Source organism: Larus michahellis, chromosome 3 (assembly GCF_964199755.1).
Source record: "Larus michahellis chromosome 3, bLarMic1.1, whole genome shotgun sequence".
Classification (NCBI taxonomy): domain Eukaryota; kingdom Metazoa; phylum Chordata; class Aves; order Charadriiformes; family Laridae; genus Larus; species Larus michahellis.
In genome coordinates, this window is record NC_133898.1 from 106078325 (window position 1) to 106092469 (window position 14145).

The 14145-nt window shown below is 37.8% G+C and overlaps 1 protein-coding gene across 1 annotated transcript in view; it reads right to left on the bottom strand.

Moving 5' to 3' along the window:
- Positions 1-14145, bottom strand: part of MCPH1 (microcephalin 1) — a 135789-nt gene that overhangs the window by 20816 nt on the left and 100828 nt on the right. The gene's annotated exons all lie outside the window — the stretch shown is intronic.

Sequence of the window (14145 nt, forward strand, 5' to 3'; positions counted from 1 at the left end):
AGTGACTGAAAACAACCATGATTTTCTAGGCATTAGGATAAGACACATTACTTACCCTAGGGAAAAAAATATGTAAAAGCTAAAAGCTGATTATTATTAGCATCAAGCACTGTTGCAAAGTGTACGTGACCATCTGCCAGCAAGCTTGTAATGAATCATACAGGCAAACACAATCACAGTGTAGCATCACCAGAAAAGAAAAAAAGGCAAAGGCATATAAACTTAACCAGGCTTTTGCTACTGTGGAAAAAAGACCAAAATAAAACTTTGACTGTGTTTTTATATGATAACACAGCTTCCCCAAATGCTGATTTTCTAGATGTGAGAGGTTACAGTTCAGACAATAATGTAAAAGTAGAATGTGTTACAAGTGCAGAGAGCCAGAAATCTACCAAAACTATGTCAACAGTACACTATAAACCACTATTTCTTCCTAGCAATGAATATTGGCTGCAAAGATGATGGGCCTGGCTCTGTTCTTCTTAATATGCCTACATTAATTCCAGCTTCCTTACTCCAGGTTTTGCTTATTCTTCTGGTGCCTTGTTATCAGAGCATTTCCCATATAAGTTTATGGAAACACATCCTAGTGTTTCTTCTCCTTAGGCATCATCTCCTCTCAAGAAACTTGGAACAAAACCCAAAAGCAAACAAACAAAAACTGCAGTTTTGGTTTATGAAATGTATTCTATGTTTATATGCAGAGAAAATTCTGGGCTGGAATCGGCCATCCTGTCAACACTTAGCGCCTTTGTTTAGCAAAAAATTTACATTCACTCATTTTTCATTTCCATGTTAGTCCAAACCCGTCGAATGCAGAGAGCAAACTGGTGGCATACATTAAAATTACAAGCAAAGTAACTGATTAAAAGTTTTTGTGACCAAAGTGTAGCAAGGCATTGGGATCCTATTAGTGAGATCTATGAGTCCATCATGCTGTAAGCAAGGACTACAAAGCGGTAAAAAGGAACTACAGGCACTGATTTTTATCCTGGAGAATAAGCTATGTAGCTAAAAGAGAGCTCTTTTTAGCAGCTAATTGGGGTGTCACAAGCTATTTGTAAATCATTACAGGCCACGATCGTGTGCTCAAGTGCATAAATCAAGTACATCAGCCAGAGAAGCCATACAGGTAGGTGGGCATCCATCCCATCGTGGGCTCCTGAGCAATAATCAGAGGCATCCATAAAATCCAACAGGTTTCTGAAACTGTTTTGTCTGAACATGATACGTATGAAGTCTTAAAAAAAATCTTTTGGATAAAATTGGCCTTTTGACTCAGAATGCCTTTGTAAACTAACATTTAAAGGACACAGTCCACAAAAAACTACGCTATGTCTTCCTCCTTCCAGTTTGAGCCAATTTCCCTGGTATGGAAGCAGGATGTACTTCAAGTTCTCATGTCTTCACTGGTAATAAAGGATAAAATTAGTGCCAGGCTCAACAATCTGTCTTTATTAAATAAAAATAGGCATTTGCATTCTCATCCTGAATATATAAAAGTTCCTTTCTTTCTTGTCTGTAGCAATGTATCAAACGAATATAGGGATTATTCTGAGTTTCACAGATGTAACACAGACAAACTAACAGGAATAGAATATTAGACAGAGAAGCAGCATGTGACTCGCAGAAAGCAATGACCTTCTTTGACTTACTATTCAAAGCGAGATGAGGCCAGGTAGGTGGTTTCTGCCATCTCTAGTAACATAATTAATACTGAAAACGTGATAAATTAAGGTAAATATTCTCCAGATTCCTTCTGTTCGACTGGGAGTTGAAGCGCTTAGAAAAAACTCCGTATGCATTAGGCTGCACATTATAAAATTTCTACCTACAGCCACCACAGTAAGTTTTAGTAAGTGAAACGTGGATGCAACTGTGGATTGTATTGTGCTCCTGTGGGCGGGACACCCAATTCCAATTTAATTTGAAGTTTTCAACAGTACCAACGGTACTGAGAGGATTTGCTTCTCATTATGCTGACAAAGAGAGGCCGAACAGTATTAGATGTATAAATAGATACGAGAAAGAGTCGCAAAAGCAAAGTCAAATATGTAGAATATTATCTATCAGTTTTAGCTTCCACATTTTGGAAATGTGAAAGAAAGGTCTTACAATGAGACTTTCAGTGGAATTTACACGTCCCGGACTGCTAACTGAACTATCCGGAAATCAGGATTCTGTCTTCCAAAATCATGCTGAAAACAAAAGTATGGTTTTAATTTATTTGCTGCCGTCTATTGCCATTTTGCAGAGTAACATGTTCATGCTTCTGTAGCCATGAGGAAAAGAGTTGTTTCCCCTAAATTTAAACTATAATTTTTTCTTAATCTAATTAGTTCACAATCCAGGGTGTAACAGACCAAAACGGTTGAGGAACGTAAGCACTGGCAACACTGGTATGCCCCCAAACAAGGTAACATTTGGTTTTTACCCCAAAATTGTTGAGAAAATTTATAACAACTGCAGCTCAGCTTTCAAATATAACCTAAAGTACTCATGCACATCACATGCTAAAAGGCTCTTGTGCTTTTCCATGTTTACGGATCAGAGGTACACTGTTACCTAAAGATGCAAAGCGGGGATAGGATTTTTGGAAGGCTCGAAGCCTATATTGAGTATTACCTTTGAAAATCTGTCATTCAATAATGAACATTAGTGATAGACAAGAGGGAATGGCTTCAAGCTGCAGCAGGGTAGGTTTAGGCTGGACATTAGGAAAAAATTCTTCACAGAAAGAGTGGTTAGACACTGGAATAGGCTGCCCAGGGAGGTGGTGGAGTCACCATCCCTGGATGTGTTTAAGACTCGTTTAGATGTGGTGTTAAGGGGTATGGTGTAAGGGAGACCTTTGTAGAGTGGGGTTGGACTCGAGTTGGACTCGATGATCCCAAGGGTCTTTTCCAACCTAAATGATTCTGTGATTAAACATTTTAAAGTTTTAATCATAAAACATTAAATAGATTAGACAGTACAGAATACGTGACTAATTCCAGCTCAGAGATGTTGTTAAAAGTGGACTATAACAGCTGAGACCAGAGCAGAATATAAACATTAAAAACGGAATAAGGATTTAGTAGTCATCTATGCCTCTGGTTTTGTTCTCTCGCCTTTATCTTTTCTTTTTGCTGGGCTTGGCAGATGTCCCACATAACAGGGGATGTCCTGTATTACACAGTCAAGTCTTGTGTCTCATATGAAAAGCATATGGGACATGGTTTTCCACATATTTTCATAGAAACCAGGCTGTTTTTCAGATGCCTAGTAATCTGGAAAAATGACACAGTGCATACGTGGATAAAACCTACACGTATAGCAGATGCAGCACCAGCTCCAGTGTATTTGATGGCCATGTGCAGAACTGTTACACAGTCCCAAACTATCCTGAATTTCAACATTTAGTATTTAGGACTTTCAACCCTACTTTTAGTAAAAGAAAATTAACTAGGAAAAAAAAAGACAAGATAACAAAGCTTCTCTGTCTTATTTCTAAGCCTGAGTACCTTCATTTCTGTTTGTCTTCTATTCATTTAAATTACTTCATTCCCCCAGCTGTAATACAGGGCAATACTTATCAAACCATCTGCCACTTCATTTTTTTGGAAACAGATGCCTCGTTCTGGCATGGAAGAGCCAGCAAAGAGATGGAATTTGATGAATGAGCATTTAATGAATTTATGAACATTGAGAAATCAATGTGAGGGAACCAAGTTTCACTTACTGGAAAGCCTGATTCTCATTTGGACTAGCCATAAAAGCCAATATTTTAACTATTGGTGACACATCTTGAACCTACTTCCAATTGTTTAACTAGTCCAGTGACTGTTTGGTGAGAAATCTGTCCCTTTAAAAAAAATCCTCACTGTGTAAAGTTAATGCAAATGGCAAGTGGTTGAGGATTCACACGTTCTGGTTTACTTTTAAAATACACTTGTATTTCAAATACAGTCAGTTCTTGGCCACTGTTCATGTCATTAACAGCTTTAAAAGCCTTGGGCCATCCTCTGTGAGCAGACGGAGGGTATCTGCAAATTATAATAATGGAGACCAGACCCACATTTTGTTTACTTCAGCAGCTTCTGAGCATTGTGCACGCTAGACACGTCAGAAAAAGGTTCTGATACTAGAAAAGGCTTCTAAATGAGAGGCCTACAGTTTGCCCTTAAAGCATTGCTTTTTTCTTAGTCCTCCAGGCTATCGGTTTATTGAAATCACTATCTGAAAAGTATGTGTTATTTTTCTTTATTGGGTGTACTGCTGTCTACAGCTGTGGGCCAGCAGAGCTAGGTAAGAGGTAGGTGAGTGCAGATTTTCCTCCACCCTATTGCAGAGCCGGCAAGGTAAAATACACGAGTACAAAGGAGCCTGCTTCACAAAGAACAAATGTTCCAAAATAGAGTTTTTAAAAGTCAGAAAATAATTTGTCTCAAGTTAATAAATAACCAAGAGCAGTCTGATTTTGATGTAACTTTGTGGCTTGTTATGTTGATGATGTCTGCGAAGTGCATTTTTTACATTATTCATTGTAAACATCTTTAAATAAGTTAATAATTAAAAAAAAATAATCTGAAAACAAAAGTAGCTATTAAGCTATTGATAGTTGAGAATAATTTGTCCGGTTGTAAACGTCTCAGTTAGCCAAGCTGATTCACACGTGGGCAATAATAGTCCATGAACCACAGTCTCACCCTGATGCTTTTAGTAATAGGACTAACTATATCCTTTTGCATGTCGCTTGTAGAATTAATAATATGAAATGAAGTTGTTCCACTATTGCAGTGAAATCTAAAAACATAATAATTTCCAATATTAAAGCCACTGATGCATTTTATTGAAATAATTGTGTTTAGCAGTTTGACGGCATTAATACTATGTGGCTGACAGTTTTAATTTCATGGCTGTGAGAAAATGCAAGAATTATTTAAAATATATTAATTATGTTTTTATCAGCTGAAGAGGGACATTTTTTCTATAAGCACTTTTCACATGGAGGTCCAACATAAACATTTTTCTTTTTTTCAGCAAAGTGATGAGGTTTAATGAAAGAAATTAAGAGACGAAAAAGCTTAGTAGGTCACTTAATTCTTACTGCTGCCAGTACAGGATTTTCCTTTACATATTTCAGTGTTTTGCCCATCTATATTAAATTACTCATGCAACAGGGATTCCACCGCTGCTCATGAGGGGCTTTTCTACAGCCTCATAGATCTTAGCCTCAGAAAATATTTCTTTATATTTGGTATGAAATTAAAACAAACTTTAGGCCAGGACTCCTAACCATTTCCCTGCCTGCTGTACTCCTGCCTGGAATACTTCACAGCTGGCTGAAAACTCAGTCCATTGCTAGCCCACCCATCCTCGCCATGGGCTGCAATGGGGTTCCAGAACATGCAGTGATATTTCCCAAAGGTATAGTGCTCTTAACCTTGAAAAATGTGCCTACAGCATAAAAAGAATTATCTTTCCAGGGTGAATAATCTATCTAGAGGCAATTTTTTGGTGGAATGTTTTTTAATTAAGTCATAGTCCAAGCGAATCCATTACTGAAAGAGATGAGAGTCAAAACAAAAAAGTTTGTATATAATAGTCAAAAAATTGCAATAAAATGAAAAAATACTGAATATACTAACAACAGCACTTTAAGCACTTAAAGACAGTGAAACACATCTGAAATCTGGAATAACCTTCACTTCTTTCAGTACGTCAAACGAGAACTTTGCGCAAAAGACAAGAAATCAGGTGGTTTTATCCTCAGTTCTCATCACCTTCTGCAGAAGAGTGGTTTGGACAAGACTCCTGGCCTTCCCGTGCAGCTTACAGCAATGAGGTTTTTATAGTAAGAATGAAGCCAGCATTTGTATTGTTTAGTGAACTTCATGGCGATCATTTCACCTAACTTCAGGCGCTTTCATCTAGGCTTGTTACTCAAGAATCCGCTTCTGATCAACAGAGAGAAATCTCTAACTCTATAAGGAAGGCCTGGGGGACCTGATCTTTGTACTTTATCAAAGAAAGCCACCTTGACACCCTATGCAAGGATACAATCTTCATTAATAGATGAGGAAAATAGTCTAAGCTGGCTGAGTTAGGAGATATTCATCTAAGTGTCATGGCATCATCTAGTAAATATTTTAACTTTAATGCATGCATTTTTGTTCTTAAAAATTATACTTGAGTGGGCAAACAGGCAAAGGAAGGCAGAAATTAGTAAAATAACATCAGCTGATCATTAATTTGACAAATTAGATCCAAAGCTATTTATGTTCAAGATAAAATGCTGTTCACTGGACACTGCTATTACTAACATCCCACAGGCAACAGTCGAAGCAGTAACAACTGATAATATATCATTTAATACTAAAGGTGAAGCTTTATCAGTTATTTAAAATAGAATTTCATCACAGATTTGACTTAAAAATCAAGTGAGAACACACAACTACAAGCAAGACCTTCTATACTGAAGTTTAAACAGAAGATAGTAAGCTAAGATTGATCTGTTTGATAGGATTTGTAAATACAAGTCAGTTTGGCTGTGGCTAGCCTGAATGGGCGTTCAGGTTCAAACAACATGGACATCACCAATGACAGTCTCCAAATTTCCTATACCTGTATTTCTAGTGGGACAAAGTAAAGATTTTCAAAGATTTGAACTTTCTTTGTGTATTGAAATGACTCAAGTAATAATTCAGATTTAGATAAAGTGAAAGACCAGTAAGAGGACTATCTAATTGGTTTGCGTTGGGAAGAAAATACACCATTTTAATGATAGGGTACTCGGAAGAGATTTGATCTTCCATACACATTCCACTGGAGATGGAGGATTATCTCTCCAGCAAATGATTTATTTGGAGAGATAAAGAACAGTCTGTTACGCAGCCAGTGAGGTACTTAATGTTAATATTTACACAGCAATAGGAGTTTCGCTAGATGGTTGTATGGAGGCACGGAGTCCAAGCTCAAAGGATCCCTAGTCCTCGTGTCAGTATGCAGGTAATCTTTCTCCTGTCCCATCACGGGTTCTGATGCCTCACTAACCAGGGAAAAAAAATACTTTAGTTCCTTCCTTTGCCTGTACAGCAGTAAGACCAACGATAAAAAGAACACCAGTTTTTGTGGCAGAATCAGCAAAGAGGGTGGGTACTGTGTTTGAGAACTGTTACTGCATGTTTATTAGTATTGAAAAAAGCAGAGAGTTATCTTTATGCAGTGCAAAAATAGTTTGCAGTTGCTCTGTCCTCTTCAAATTACACACCCGTAATACAGTTCAACAAATATGAATATATGAAAATGTGCTGCAAATATTTTTCTTGCACTCCCCATAAAAAGGTTAGCATATGCACTGTATTTTTTTCTTGAGGGAAACAGATGTCAGGAACTAGGTACCTTACTGTTGCCATAAATGTCCTCTCTCTCTCTGAAAGCTTTGTTTATTCCTCTTACACAGTTTCTCACTTCCTTTTCATTCTCTCTTTGACATCAGTTTATCTTTGAATTCAGATTCTTAACTTGAACGTGCTCTTCGGAAGTATGACATGCTGTTATTATCAAGTAAGTGTGCTATTACCAGATGAGAGAACCTTCCGCTAACCTGGATGACTGCTTACAAGAGGAAGGGTTTAAATCACAGGGACTGAGGTCATTTGTAAGGCTAGATTACTGTCAACTGCTTAGACATTTTAAAAATACATTCCTTTAAACAAATGGCATATGCATTTTTCTTTAAGATGTCAGCAAGGCAGATTTCTCATTTTCCAAAAGCCTTCTGGATTCTTTCACAGCCTGCTGCCTTTTCACATCAACGTAATACAACAGTCACACATGAGAGCGTGTCTACACAAGAGAAGTCAAAACCTCACATAAAGATTTTAGGTTTAAATTATCCAAATGCACAAAATTGTAATTAAAAAGACATTTTTCAAAGAGCATATAAACAGTATATGAGCACTGAGTAAGAACCTCTGTTAGTTTTTTCACATGTAATTCAATAACGAAAAGGAAATAATGCATGTGCTATGGAAACAATTTTTAAAAACAGGTTTTAAAGGCCTTACTAAAGGTAGTTGCTACACCTAAACATGCAAGCTGTTTCATTCAGTTTCAAACTGATGGCAACCTGTTTAAACAAGGGCTGTTATTATGTTTTGCCCAGTACAGGAGACAGCCAGGGCACAGCACTTAAGACTGTCAAAGATATGCAGCAGTCCAAGTGCAAGATCCTTAACATTAGCTGTAATTTCCATGTTAATTTTGAACTCATACTATTTGAGTTTAAGATGTAATTACACTTGATACCAGCTAAAGAAGTTTGCTGTCATCACGTATCTCTGAAGAGAATGAGCACAGACTTTGGGCACTACAGCCAAACAATATAAAAATGTTAAGGAGGAAGGACGTACAGCAACTATTCTTCATAATCCTGGGACTCACTTCCTACCTCTGTATGCGGATGATTCATCTTTCAAAGATTTAAAATAACATTCATTATTAAAAAATGCTCACAGCGAAAGAAACTGCCATCTGTTCTACAATAGGAACTTCATTAATACATTGTAAGAATCTTCTTAGATAATTGCACACATTATTTACATAGATGACAGTTTTATAGATATGTGTGTATTCTGCTTTAGATGTCCCTTAAAATTTGGACTGATGAAGTGCATCACTATAAAAGTAATGAAACAGTAAAAACTAAGAAGCATTTTGCATTTAAGAAGGTTTGGAACGGAGAAGTGATAATGACAGGAATTAAAAAACCCACATTAATTCATGTTATTGTTTTTGCTCAAGATGTGCTACCACAGAGTCCCAATCTAAATTAACACAACCAATTATATTGTAGGTATGGTGGCATCTACAACATACTAAACATATACACATATGGAAACACTGGCACAGGTTGCCCGGAGAGGTGGCAGATGCCCCATCCCTGGAAACATTCCAGGTCAGGTTGGACAAGGCTCTGAGCAACCTGATCTAGTTGAAGATGTCCCTGCCCATTGCAGGGGTGTTGGACTAGATGACCTTTAAAGGTCCCTTCCAACCCAAACTATTTTATGATTCTATGATTCTATAGAAGCACGTATATATGTAAGTATATAATTCATTTTAATGTTAATATAATCTCAGTCAAAAATCCTTGAGCAGATGTTATATAACAAAAGTGGGATATCAAAATAAGTCTGTAAGTGGAAAATATAATGATAGATTAACTGAGAAAAGACATCCCAAGTATAACCAAGACAGTTCAAGAAAGCCAATACAGTCAGTGCCTGCAAAGTAAGAAATGAAGCTGACATACTTGGTAGGAGAGGTACTGAATTTAGAGCTTCCAAAAATGAAACCCAATTAGAAGCAATTAAGTAGATAGTCTGTTTGTGTGAAGCTCTGACAGTTGTCTAACAGTTCTTAGGAAAATAAAGATGAATGTAATTTACTAAGAGAGGTAGAACTACTAAAATAAGCTTCATAAGCAAGTCACATTGCAAATGTTAACAGAGGAGCCAGAGAGAATATGTTATAAATTCAATATGTTGATGATAAGGATGAGCATAGCATCAAAAAAAGGAGAAAATAAAATGCCAAAGAAACAAAGAGATGTAAACATAACTTGCAGATTATAGATTTAAATGCATTGAGGAACAGTGGCAGTATCAACTGTGAAAGAGAAAAAGGGGCTAGCATGCAAGAATTTCCAAGGGAAGGTAAAAAGTCTGGTTTTGGTGGCATTATGCTTCCACTAATGGCGTGACATCCAGGAAAAATACCGTGTACTGGAATGCTGGATTGAACGTTACAAAGCAAGATGGGAACACACAGACTGAGTCACCAAGACAGAGTGGTAAATGAAATTTTAAGCGGATCAGATTATTGACCTCTTGTCCCTTCAGCAAAAGTACAATATGAGAATTACTGGGTAAATGCCCTCCCTTGAACAGACGGGCGCTCAGAGGAGAGGGGAGGGAATGTCAGAGACGGAACACAAAGATGAATTCACAAGATGTTACACCAGATGTTATGAGTGATTAGAAATAAGCAGCAGCTGAGAAAGTGAGGGGAATTCTGAGATTTTGCTAAAGAAGTCATGAGAGTCCAATGGAGAAGTTCAGACCGAATTAAAAGGAAAACAGGCAAATGGTACGGGAGGGAGGAATGACTGGTAAGATATTACCAGTAATTTTAGAGGTGCTAAAGAACTGAACTATGGCTCTTGATGAAAACAATTTATTTTGTCTTATCAGAAAACATAATAATCTGGCACTCCTCTCTTTCAAAGAGAGTGTAAAATCTCAAAACAGATTAAAATTTTCAGCAGATCAAAAATCTAGTAGGGTCCAAGATCCTGTTCCCTGTTTCTTAAGTTACGAGTTCATGAGTCTTGTCCTTGCTGACGTTTGTTCCTGAGAAACATGCTAAAATACTCCCAGTGAAAGAAAATATTTTGAAGCCAACAAATGGCACTACCCTAAACTAATATTAAAGTACCAGGAACCAAAGGTGGGGACTGGACATTGAGTGTCAAAATGCGAGGAATGTAAATACCAGGAATATATAAAATGCTTCATTATTTATTCCAAGTTTCAGATAATTTTTCATCTTGGATTTGATTTTGAAGTTACATATTCTCACACTACAGCATTTTCATTTTTATATGTAGATCAAATATCCCCATAAGAATGCAGCGCCAAAACCTACTTGTTTACGTTGTTCTGCCCTTATTTTGAACATATTTCATTACAGATTTTTCCCTTGTATAAAACAAGAAAACTGCTGAAATGAGAACTTGCTTATCTACTAAATCAACATCTTGAAAGTTTTAGGTGGCAACGTCTGCAGATAGCAGACTAAAGCCAAGTCAACATTTTTGTACAATACTTCGAAAACTTTTATGCTTCCTTTTCCATCAGAGATCTCACAAGATCTCTGTATTTGGCTGTCAAACAGAAGCTGTGCAGCTGTAAGTAAAATAATAATTGGAAAGATAATGTTAGTGGTATTCAGGCATCTCTCTCAAAGCAGCTTAGTCATATGCTGTATGGAATAAAAACAGGATTGGCTGAATAAGGGAATTTACTGTTTCCCAGGAAAGGAAATTGCCTGCAACACATCTGGCAAAACGTTCTAAATGTTTAGTTTTGACAAAATATACATTTCAGCTCTTATAAGGTGAGTTCTGTAGAGTGGAGTTCTGTAGAGTGAGTATCTTCTTTCTAAAAAGGGAAAGATCTAATTTGTACTTTAAATATACCAAGCCACTATTTGCTATTTCATGTCAAATAATATATACACTCAGCTATAAAGCAAGCAGGAATTCACAGGCTATATTTCAGTTTGCAGAATAAATGTACCACTGCGTATCGACAGCAGAAATAAAAGATGAAGAGAACAACGAACATGAAAAAAACAGAGAGGAAGCAACTGGTCTGAATTACAACTTTTTGCTCCATTTCATACTGGCATATATAAGATTCCGTGCCAAATTATTTACATTCCTTCCTACTTCAACATGTCTAACAATGAGATGTTCCTTCTCATAACTGACGGGAGACAGATCTTCTCCGTCATTCAGCTTTTCTGGAATAAGCCCTGCCCTGCAAGCAGACTTGTTATTATGCCTCTGAGGCTCAGTAAAAAGGCTGTATTCAGGCATCTTCCTTCCTCCTCCTCCTCAGTTTTCAAGGACAAAAATGTATTTAACTTGCCTTACTTTTCACACCAGTTTTCTAAATTTAGCTGTTACTACTTTCTTTCCCCCTGAACTCTGACTGGCTTTGACTCCCTGGGGAGGCAGAGAAGACCACTTCCTCCTCCACAGCTGGGAAAGCTGCTCCCCAAGGGATAGAAAGGGTGAAGGATCACAATCAAATGCTCCAAAAGATGCACCAAATACGGCACTACCCTGTAGTGAAGGGTTAAAGGGATGTATATTTATTTTGTTGGCAAGGTGAACGCTCACTAACTTTCTTGGGCAGTGGGAAAGAGCGCTTCATTAAAGCAGTATGAGTCTGTTGGACCCAGATGGGGAAACAGCAAAATTCCCTCGATTGTGTGGGTGTTGGGGGCTGTATTGCCCCTACAGCCTGGAAGTATCAAGGAAACGTTGGGGAAAACATTACCCTGGTGAAGCTCAGGGTGTCACTGCAAGAGCTAGACATGACATGCAGCAGAGTGGCTAACTGGTGGGGCCTGCTGTGCCGTAAGGGTCTTCCGTTAGCAACTCGTCGTCATTCCTCAGAACAATACCTGCACTTTCCATACCTTTTGCCCGAACTGCTGACAGCCGCCATAGCGACTGCCCATTCATTCATTCATTCAAAAATAAAATAAAAAAAATCCCCAAAAGAAAAACCCACAAAAAACCCAAACCCCAGTCGAAGGTTAATTAGTTTCTCTTTCCAGTATTCATACAACCACAGTTCTCCCTAGTGGAGGTCCAAGGTACAGCAAGCCTTGGTAGGCAGCCTCCAAGTTCAGTTTTGTTCCTGGCCCCATTACGGCTCAAGGGCCTCCCGGGGTCACGCTTCGGCCTTTCCGAACAGAAAACAGACTCCAGTTCAAACCTTTAGAGACACTCCACTCTCTCCTCAAAAAACCCAGCAAAACCGGGCTGCCAGATTCTGTCGGTGATCTGACTCACCGGTGTGGCATATGGACGGCAAGCTTCATAAATGGTCGATTTAATCAAGCCTTTCGTGGAAATCCTGTCTAATGAATTCTCTGCATCCACTAAATCTTGTCTTTTATATATAGAGAGACCCTTGAATAGATGTCTAATAATTAAAAACAAAACTTCAAAAAGATTACGCTGGCCAGTCTCAGCTTTTCTATTAAAATGTCTAACTAAGGGATTAAAAAACAGCATGAAAATACAATCAGAAAAATTAAGACTATCTTTCAGTTCCTCATCATTTAGGAAAGAGATGCTTTCAGGGCCGGAGCATTCCCATTGTCAGCACTACTCTATTGAGGGCCCTATATTCTTTGGGCTAGCTGTGAGAGGAAAAGAAAGGAGGGAGCGGACCAATTTAAGGACAAGTGCAAGTCACGACAAGAAATTCGCATTTAATTTAGAAAATTAATAAAAAATATTCCAAAAAAAAAAAAAAAGGAAAACATTGAATTTGAATGTCTGGTTAGATACCTAGAAATGCTTCACAGGGGCTAGTGTATAAATCAAATCCTACCTACGTGCTGTCCTCATTGCACAACAGTCGGTTTCTCAACTACCTTGCAAAAGACTGGTATTCACATGGAATTAACCGTTCTTTCAAAGACTTCAATATATTGAAAAGCAGCAATCACTGTGGAGAAAGCTTTTGAAACTTTGCTAACAATGCAGGTAGCTGTCACATTAATTTGCCTTGCTATTGCAATACAAAGCTGAAGGGATGGAGAATGCATAATTTATATGTACAAATATGTACATTTTGTAGAAAATAATCTTGACTGTATCCCAAGTTGCAAACATATTCTTCAAGGAATATGTGCTCAAGGACTGAAGGATGAACAATGGCAGATGAACACCACAGGAAGAAAATCTGACAAATTGGTTCCACTGTTCACAGTCCAAGTATAATTTGAACCTTTCTGGAAGTCTCTAGAATTGAATTTTAGAGATTTTCCTTTCCAGAGGTAACTATGCATTATGTAAAGAAATCCCAACAGCTTCCAGCAACATAAGGCATGCATTTTAGCCGCTACAATTATTTTTGACAACCCCTAAATACAACTTCTGTGATTTAAAAAGTAAAAGCCACGTTAATACACTATATGAACTACAGCAAGTTGTGTAAAAAAGTCTGTCCTAAGACATCTAGAGGCACGTTGGGATTTTCCTCATATAAGGGAAACTTTGGTTTGTAATTCATGTTAATTTGACTGGCATGGCATTCCCTTTGTTTATTTTAATTAAGAAAAATCTATAGCTGCCAGATCGAGACCTAACAAAACTCTCAGGCAGTTTGTCTTCAGGATTCAGTATCCCATCGTGCGGGTTTTGAGAAGACGTTTTCTAAAACAGAGAAGTAAACTTTTCCACAAATTCAGTGGAATCAACTCGTTCCCAGGGTTTGGTGAGTTGGTTAGTAATTTTCCGCTTTTTCAAGATCACTGATCACTGCAGAGAAGATGGGAGTGGGAAGTTGGGGG